Source organism: Marmota marmota, unplaced genomic scaffold (assembly GCF_001458135.2).
Source record: "Marmota marmota marmota unplaced genomic scaffold, marMar, whole genome shotgun sequence".
Classification (NCBI taxonomy): domain Eukaryota; kingdom Metazoa; phylum Chordata; class Mammalia; order Rodentia; family Sciuridae; genus Marmota; species Marmota marmota.
The window spans coordinates 33602804-33612848 of NW_026000037.1; positions in this window are offsets into that span (position 1 = coordinate 33602804).

Below are 10045 nucleotides of genomic sequence, written 5' to 3' on the forward strand. Positions count from 1 at the left end.
GGGGTATAAATTAGAACAGTAAATTTAAACAGGGGATTTATTTGAGAAACAGTAGCAAACCACACTGAAATGTTAAGCTAGAACCATTGGTAGAGGCCCTGAATTTGAGCTTGAGAAATTTATTTTAATAAGAAATTATTCTGCAAGGACTTGATGCAGGGAGAAGGGGGAGAAAAGAACAAGACAAGGAGGCCATGACCTTGTTAGTTTCTAAGGAAGCAAGCAGGATTTTAAAAGAAATGTGGGACATAAATGTTCCTAGGGAAAAAACTTGGGGTTGATGAGTATACACAGGGATCAAAGAAGACTAAGAAGTTGAAGAAGACTTTTTTAAGATTCTGGCAAGTCAATAACACCTAGACCCTAGCAACTCAGCAGGGGAAGATGATCAACACTCATAGAGACGGACTCTACATTCATAGATAAGGAAGTAAAATATCTTCCCAAGGGAGACCTTCCTCCTTACATCCTCCTTTCAGAAAACTATCATTTGCTATTTAAATAGACATTAGCAAGAAAGCTCTCACCCTGTCTCTGTCCATGGGCCCTATGCCAGTGTTGTATGGGGTTGACCTAATTTTATTTCCGTTTCAGCCCTACTGATATAAAAGTGCTCAGTGATAAACTATATAATGTTACAGTAAGAAACAAATAAATGTTTGCTAAATATATACCAAATATTGCTCATAACTCTACTAGGTGTGGAAGATAAAAATGTATAAAAAGGGCCTCTGTCTTTTAGAACTTCATTAATCTGTTTAGAGAAAAAGGTCAATGTATCTGACATCATGAAAAATAAATTCCATGGCCAGAGAGAACAACCTTTGTGGATGTGAAGTGTATTTATAGGCTAGTGGGGAATGTGGTTGAATGGATTGGAAATTACATGATCTATTAGATTTATCGTTCAACAAATGTTTATTAATCTACATGCACTGTTCTACATACTGGAGGTAAAACAATAAAATAAAACTCCCAGTTTCATTTGGCCCTAAGAAAAAGTCAGATTTCATGTGTTTCAGACTATAAAAAAAGCCCACATGCATCTAAAGATTGTGAGAGACTAGGAAAAACATAAAGGAAGTCGAGGCAGAAGAGGTAGAGGCCTTGTGGGTGGAAGGGTTTTTGAGGTTAGGCTAGAGTGTGGATATTTGGAAGATTAGTCATCCTGGCACACTGGATTTGAAGAAAGGGAGCCTGTATGATAATCCAAACTGGAGGTAATGTGAAAGTAGATACAATAGGTGGCAAGGTTAGCAAGAAAGATGAAAATGTCAAAAGGAAGAATATTGAGTATGTATTTGGGGAACTTAAAGATGTTGGCTATAGAAGATCCGTAGTATCAAATGTAGCATAAGATCAAGGAGATAAGCCTCAAGAAAAGTGTTATCTCTAAGAAAAAGGTCTCAGTAGAGCACTGAGGAACACTGTAAGAATGAGTACTACTCAAAATGTATACAGCATAGGTGTACATCATTTACATTTTAAGGCCATTCACATACTATTGAACTTTTAAGTCCATTTAAACATCCCCAAACATGTCAATTTTTTTGTCTCCATGCTGAAGGAAGAAACTTAGACTTTCAAGATATACCTGATGTTCTTTTAAGCTAAAAATAAGTTCCACCAATGACTGTCTATTCTAAATGTAATCACAGAAAGTTCACTTTTGTGGGGCACCATAGCTCACACCTGTAATGCCAGCCACTCAGGAGATCAGGCAGGAAGATAGGAAGATACAGTTCAAAGCCAGGCTCAGCAAAATCGAGCCTCAGGCACTAAGCAACTCAGTGAGACCCTATTTCTAAATAAAATACAAAATAGGGCTATAGATGTGGCTCAGTGTTTGAATGCCCATGAGTTCAATCCCTGGTACCCCTTTCCCCCTCCCCCCCAAAGAAAGTTCACTCTAACTCTGGAATATGGAAGGAGTCTAACAGCAGGTCACTAATGTTGTACTGTATCAGTTATGGTTCTGTTACTTCCACCTGTCAGATCTGAGTTATATGGATGGGGTAGGACCTTGGACACCTCATATGTTCTTGCTAAACTCTAGGGCTCATTATGAAGAAGAGGAATCTCTCAGATGCGAGGCTTTTCGGTGTACAGAGTGGCACTTCTATAAAAAAGAATCAGGAAGAAGACAACTCAACTAAAGTAGATGTTCATTTATTCAGCAAACTGCAAAACAATTAATGAGTAATTTTCTTCCCTGGAAACAGATTAGACTAGTTTGGCAGACAGAGTGGAAAGAGCAACATGAGGTCCCTTCATTTGTAGGGATGTGTCCCGAACCTCTGGAAGAAAGCAGGCCTGACTCTGGCTAAGTAGTACCTACACATGCATGTGCATGTCTTCCCTGATTGTGTGATGTCGGTGAGTAGAGCAGGTTAATTTTTAGGTGCTATTGAAAGATGGAATACTCTTAGCACTCTTTTTTATTTGGAATATACTTCATTTTGGGGTCCACTGGGAGCAGTTAATCTCTTGGGATAGTTGGGAAAGCTTCATTAAATTCAATGAAGGAAAAAGAAGTATAAGTAAATTATTCTAAAAATAATCATGAAATTTACTATGTTTAATTTGCTGGCCCAAATGCTTCTCAAGTCTGTAGTGACCAAGGATTCCTAGCATTAATGAACAATTACCATATTGCTGAAATCAACACCATATTTGGCCTTAAAAGCCTTCTTGTTATTGGTGCTGAAAGAGGCCAAAAACATCAGTAGCCTGGGAAGCATAAAATGTACTCTCTGCTGATGAAATGATCTCTTTAAATTAGGGTTTAGCTATTCCAACACGATTATGCGAGGGAATTTGCTTTATCATTGCTACCTTCTGGCCTAGAGTCAGATGCTTTTTATATTGAGGTTCATCCTGTACCTTTTATCAAGGATAAATCCATGTTTTTGTTTAAAAACAAAGAAAGCTTACATAATCTCTCCTCATGATTAGCCCTTTCAGTAATTATCTGTTGCTTGGAATCAGTGTCAGCCAACCAAGTTCAGATGGCAAAAAAAAGAAAAAAAAAAAAGAGAGAAGTGTTTGATCTGCAGTGATGTGATTTAGAAGACTGTGCATGGAAGGTACAGCTCTGCACATACAGAGAACATATTTATCTAATTTGACTGCCAGTGATTTAATTAATGTTTGTCAAGCACTTTGAACATGAAAAGAACTATTTGAAAGCTGAGAGCTATTACTCATAATCATTTTTCCTATTTGTTGAACTAAAATTAACATACAAATGTGATACTCTTATGGTATATTTGAGAGAGAGGCTCCTATTCTAACGAATTCTTTGGATCACACTTTAAGAAATTCTCATTACAACTTGAAGGTTCTGGTTTTTGAAAGTCAAGCTTCAAGCTGGTTGGGTATCATCCATCAGTAGATTTTGAAGCATACACACTAAATAAATAACAATGACAGCCTGAGGAAGTGTATGCACCTGTTTATTGAGGAGGTAGTAACAAGGGCAAATCTAAAATAAGAACACATACCACAACCTGATTTTCAAGAAGTTTTGTGCATGCCTACACTTAAAATTACTCATATTTTCATCAAATTTTTTCTTTTAATTTTCTCTCCAAAGAGTAACTTGTAACCAACACCTTGGTAACATCTAAGAGGAAAAGAGAAAAAAGAAGTTTTAAAGCTTTGAGGAGAAGCAAACATGATGTTTTCCATTATTGCTTTTTTCCCAAGTCACATACAAAAACAATTAGCAAAAGAGGAAGAAATCTTGAGAAGGAAATAAAGAGTTTGGACAAAGGCCCTGGTTAAACATTATTTTCCACATAGTGATTTTAGCAATATTGCTTTCACACCTACAAAGGATTGACAGGGTATCTGTCTAACTTCTTAATATTGTAGGGCAGAATGGACTTAGACATTCCCACATGACTGCCACTGAGCTAAAACCTCAGCCCTCTGTGACTTGTTTTTGAATTTTAGTTTCATTTCATTTACATTTCAATCCACTAAAGAGAATTTAATTTGTACCTCCGTGAAGAATCTTTTTTCCATGTATACCATTCAAAACACATACCATGGGAGGGCAAACCTGATTACCACACTTACCCTTACTAAAATGAACTTTGTTGTGGACCTAGAATCCTGCCTTTTTATCATGTTCCCCGTGATTTTATGTTTAATAAAGCTTGAGGAGCACTTCTGAAATGTGTATCATTCACCTTGCTCAGTCATTCTCAGCAATATTCTTACCTTGTAGCAAGAAGTATGGCAAGGAGGTTCTAATCAAACTTTGCGTGGCTTTCTTACAGTTTCTACTCTCTCCTGCATTTAGGCTGGGGCCACACAGCCCCTGAAAATGGGCTTCAAGAGAAATAAAGTGGGTCACTTATGGCTGTAGCTTTCTTAGGAGCATTTTTGTGCTCTCCCCCAGTGGCCCTGGAAATCCCATCTTCCCGATGGTGTAGTTATAAGTAGGCAGCAATTCTGGGTCCCAGGAAACTGGGCTGGAGAAGAACTAGACCCTTAAAAGATTTCTTTTAAGGGGGAAAAAGTTTAAGAACTGAGCAGCTAGTATCAGTTACACTAGACTTGTGTAGCCTGTCCTAACAAACACAACCTGATTTAGATAGCCCTCTTCCACAATAGTAAAACAGTTTGTTTATTAACATTGGACCTTAATCAGGCAGCAAAAGAATAATGGAATGAACATTGTGCAGTTTGCTAAGTAAATCATTTAAGTAAAAATGGATAAACAAAAATCACAAATAATATCCTGTATGGTCCAAAAATAGGCTCTATATGTAGTTCACTTTTGAGTTTATTTTCCAATCCTTCTTTAAATATATTAGTGAAATCTTCAGCCTACTATGCCTAGGAGGAAAAAAAAAAGTCATTGTCCTTGCCATGCCTGGATATTCTTTTCTCCATCCTGGTAAAGTGGCCTTAATAGTCCATCTTCTGGGATCTCAAATAGATGTAGTTCTCTTATCTAATGCCAGTTAGAAGTAGATAGATTACACATTTGCATTTGATGCTTAAAGTTCACTCCTTGGGTGCATTAACTAAATTTCTATGGCATTAGGCACTTATATTCCTAATCCATTAATGCAAAGATGTGTGCAATAATGAAAGAGTTCCTCCTCTGCATGCTTAGGGCTCTGCCCTCACACACCTGGGCCTAGTACCCATGGGAAGGATGAGTCACACATCTCTGGTGGAGGGAATGAGTGATGGAAAAACAACTTGCATAGAGGCTGAATACTCAGCAGAAGTCACTCATCTGTATACTATTTTCTGATCCACCGAGAAGTGTTCTCTCTGACAGTGGAAGTTCAAAATCACTGTTGGAACACTATATAAAGAAAGGGCAGGGAAAACTTCCCCTTCATGGGCTCTCAAGCACTGCAGAAACTCTTGTCAGTAACTATGCCCATTCTAAAAAATCTTACACCTGCCTCAAATCTTTTTCTGAAATAGGAGGAAATAAACAAAGCATGAGTTAGCTACAGTTTCCTTCTCTCATGAGTATAGTTAATAATACTTCTTATGTTTTAACACATCACCTTTCCCTTAATTCACAGACCAAATAGAAAAAAAAAAATCTTGTACTGTTTTCTTTTTCCTGTTGCTTTTTCAATAATTCACTGAACAAATCCACAAACATTCCTAGAGCCAAATACAAGAACCATATGAAATGAACTCATTGAAATCTTTTTCATTTCTATTTAGTATTTATTTGTTCACATTTTGAAATCGGGCCATGCTACTTTTGTTCCTATAGAAAAGAAGTTAAGATTTTAGAAAACTTTACAAAAGGGAAGCCGATCTTGATGTTATCAAACTTCCCTCTTTTCTTTTACCAGAATATTTGAGAAAATGCCAATTGGTGTTGCCTATCATTGGGACTTTTCAAAATCTGATTGCTTTTGAAAATTAACTTGCATAAAACTATCTAACCTCCCTAACAGATGATATGACATATTATGTTATGTTCTTCTCTAAATAGTTAGCATCTACATTTGTCTCTGTCTACTGAAAGAGTGGGACTATGTCAAATGTTTTAGACCAAAGGATGCCATAACTTAATGTTCCACCATGTTGGTTGGGGGTGGGCACTGGTATAAACTTGGCTGTTCATATTCTTTTGTGCTGAGATTTAACCAGAATGCCATTTTTGTCCAGACTGTCACTGAATGGTTTTGTAATTAGAAGATCACTTTAAAATGAAAGTCTGAAGTTGATGAGGCAGAACCAACTATGTTTTAAAGGGAAATTCTTATTAGTATAAAATATTGGAAGACAAACAAAATCAATTTTTATAGGAAGATTAACCAAATTGTTCATTATTGTAGTAAATATTGCAAAAAGTCAAGAGGATGGGACTATATTATAGACAATATTAGCCATACCCAAGCAAGAGAATGAAGTACTATGTTCTAATTCGTGTACAATATTTTTCTAACTAGCATTCTCATACTTTGGGTAGTAACTCATTTTGTTCTATGTGACCTTTGTTCTTCAGGATTGGCTATTAGAAAGCTGAAGCAATGAAAATAAAATAGAATTTACCAGGATAGCTTCGGGATTTAAATTTTTTTGAACATCAAGGGTGAAGCAAAAAACGACTACTGTTAGATAATTAAAATCTTTACATTTTTATAGTAGGTTTGCATATCAAAAAAGTAATGTTGTTGTTGTTTTCTCTAGAACATTTAATAAGATATCTTTTTGTGCCATACATTTTAGCCTTTAAAATGATTGAACACAAAAATCAAGTTAGGTAAGCCCAGTTTCCCCCTTCTATTTTGCATTCCTGTCACTTGGTTTTCTTTTGGGTACAGATGAACGTGTTAGAGGAATGGTATATCTCAAACAAAGAGTTTAATAAAGTAATTTATTGAGAGCGGGTCACCACTAGTAAGCAAATCTTGTGTAAATCATGAGACTAAGCATACTATAAAAAATGGGTGAAAACCACTGACAAAAGACACAAATTCCAAAGAGTCTTTAAAAATTAATAAATGCTCTAAACATCAGTGCAAGACTATACACATATAAGAGAGTCTACTCTTAAATGGGTTTCACTAGGTACTTTTAAACTTTTTATTTTGAAAATTTCCAAACATACACAAAAGTAGAGAGAATGTTATTACTAAAAGTGATCCCTGCAAAGTTAGGGACATGCTAGCTACACTTGTTTGGGATTTCATCTCTTCTCTGACATTCTTACTGCTGAAATACATACTAAAAAACCACCTGACGTTGTATTATTATAACCCTAATATGACAGTATACATCCCAAACCAAAAAAGAATAATTTCATTTGTAATTATAATGCAATTCTACGTACTTAAAATGCCTATTTTCATCTCTCTTGAGTCACTGCTAGTGGTTGATATTTTCATTTAGTTTTTGTCTTTACTTCACCACCTCCTCCTTTACAGTCATCCCCTCTATTAGCAAAAGAAATCTTCATTTGGGTGTGTGTGTATGTATGCTGTGGATTGAACCCAGGACTTCAAGCATGCCAACCAAACACTCTACCACCAAGCCTTACCCCAGCCGCATAGCCTACATTTTTATTAGATTTTTTTCCCCCTTGAGATTAGGTCTTGCTAGGTAGCCCAGGCTGACCTTTAACTCTTCTTCAAGCAATTCTCCTGCTTCAGCCTTCAACGTAGCTGAGCCTATAGGTGTACACTACTACTCCCAGCTTTCTCTGTGTTATGAATTATTCCAAATCTTAATTAACATCATTGCTGAATTGTACATTGCAATTGGCATGATTTGAGAAAATTTTGCTCAAATTTCAAAGTTTTATAAATGCAAAAATACTGTCATTATGAACCCATAATATAGCTACCACTACAGTGAGTAATCTACAATGTAATTTCTATGATGTTTCTCTTGGGATCCTTTGAAAATATAGGAAACAAACTTTAGCTGAATAAAACCAGTAAATAAATACACAAACGATTACAAGTAAATGACTGGAAGGTTTAAATCCTAGGTTGAAAAAAGGCAGGATTCAGACAGGCTGGAGGAAGAGTTCTGTGGGACAGAAACTCCTGGACAGTCTTTTCAGAGCACTGTCATTGAGATGAATTCGCTCCATGTATTTTCTGACTTTGTTTCAACTCTCCTGTGCTCACTCAGAGTTTTTCTGATTTGTGCTCATCCTTTGGCCAGAGGATGGCAAGATGCCTTAAAACTGGCAGTCCCACCAAGATCCCACACAATGTGACAGAGATGATTTCCCAAAGAAAGGTCAAGTATGAACACCAAACAAGGAAGGGATGGATACCCAATAGGCAAATTCTACAGCAGGGCAAAATGAGAATGTAGAAGCTATTATCTCTTTCTTTCATCAGTGGGTCTCTGTTCTATAGATCTTATTGATGCCCCAATGAAAGCCAGACGTTCTCACTAGCTCTGACTTTGCTCTCCTTTCCATATCTATGTACTACTATTAGGAACTATTTATCATACCAATTCCCCTTCTCCTTGCCCCCTTTGCCAGAAACCAAATTTTCTATATCCCTACAACATCCAAACTGCCGGTATTGATGAGTTCTGTGCATGTGATACTATCCTGTTATCTTTATAAAGCTGTTATGGATGGATTTTTAAAATCCACTCTAATTTACAGCTCTCCATTTCCATCTTGGATCTCACCTTTTTTCTTTTATCAACTTTCCTTTCAACTCATTATTTTAATAAATAATATTAATTTCAAAGCCTGGTTCATTCCCTCTGCTCTTCCTGACAGAACACCCTTCCCCCATACACTCAATACACACAGCATTTGCACACCAGTTTTGTCAGTGCCAAGGTGGTACTAAGAAGGTATACAAAGAAGGGCTATAAGAAAGTTAGTACTCTATTAGTTTTCCACATAATGGAAGAGATCCAAGACTTTTGGTCTAAATGATATGGCATTTTTCCTTCAAGGCCAAATGTTATAATCAGTGTTTAAAAGGATAAAAGGAAGTGAAGTTGTTTATACCCCAAGTGAACTGATTTCTCCTCTCTGATTAACTGTTAAAAAGTATTTTCAAGCTGTCTTTAAGATATATCAGAATACAGGGGAAAGTAGTTCATTCAGCCTTCAGGAAAGCTCATGGTACTCTTCCAAATGTTCTCAACTACTCTCTACCTCCATACTCCATTTCCCAGGGAGGAAAATCCTGATTGCCCATTGGGTGCTGGAGGCAAATTCTGAGCAACTGGTGGAAACAAAGAAACCATCTAGTGACCCTAGTTCCTCTTACATCCTCTGCTCTGGGACCTGGAGACTTCCATTAACAAATTTGTTCTGGCTTCTGTCTGTCCTTCCTTTCTAGGAAAGGGCTTGACATCTTTTCTCATACTTAAGCCCTGACTTAAATGCATCACTCCTTTGTTTATGTATATGTTCCTGACTCCATAGTTTTATGTTCCCAACAAGTAAAAATGAAAGATTAGAGTGGCTATGACCTCATCAAGGAGGGGAAAGGGCCCTAAGATTAGGGGTAAGTGGGGCATGTAAGGCCTTCTGGTCTGGGCTAATGTTTTTGAAGTTTACAATAAATATAATGAGGAGCTGCAGTAGAAATCTATTTGGAAAAGCAAGTCACACCTCAAAGTATCCCCTGATCTGTGTAACACCTTGTAGTTATCCCACCTCTTGTTCATAAGAGCTATAGTTCCTCAATAGTAGGAAAAGATTTTATTAGTCATACTCTGGAGTTAAGAGCTAAATGAGAATCAATTGCTAAAGTACATGGCCTAGAAAGAACAAAGGAAATTCTTCAGTTAGAAATACCACATTAAGTCCAAGAGCTTGAACCAACAATCTTTTTTTTTTTAATTTTTTATTGTTGGTTGTTCAAAACATTACATAGTTCTTGATATATCATATTTCACACTTTGATTCAAGTGGGTTATGAGCTCCCATTTTTACCCCATATACAGATTGCAGAATCACATCAGTTACACATCCATTGATTTACATATTGCCATACTAGTGTCTGTTGTGTTCTGCTGCCTTTCCTATCCTCTACTATCCCCCCTCCCCTCCCCTCCCCTC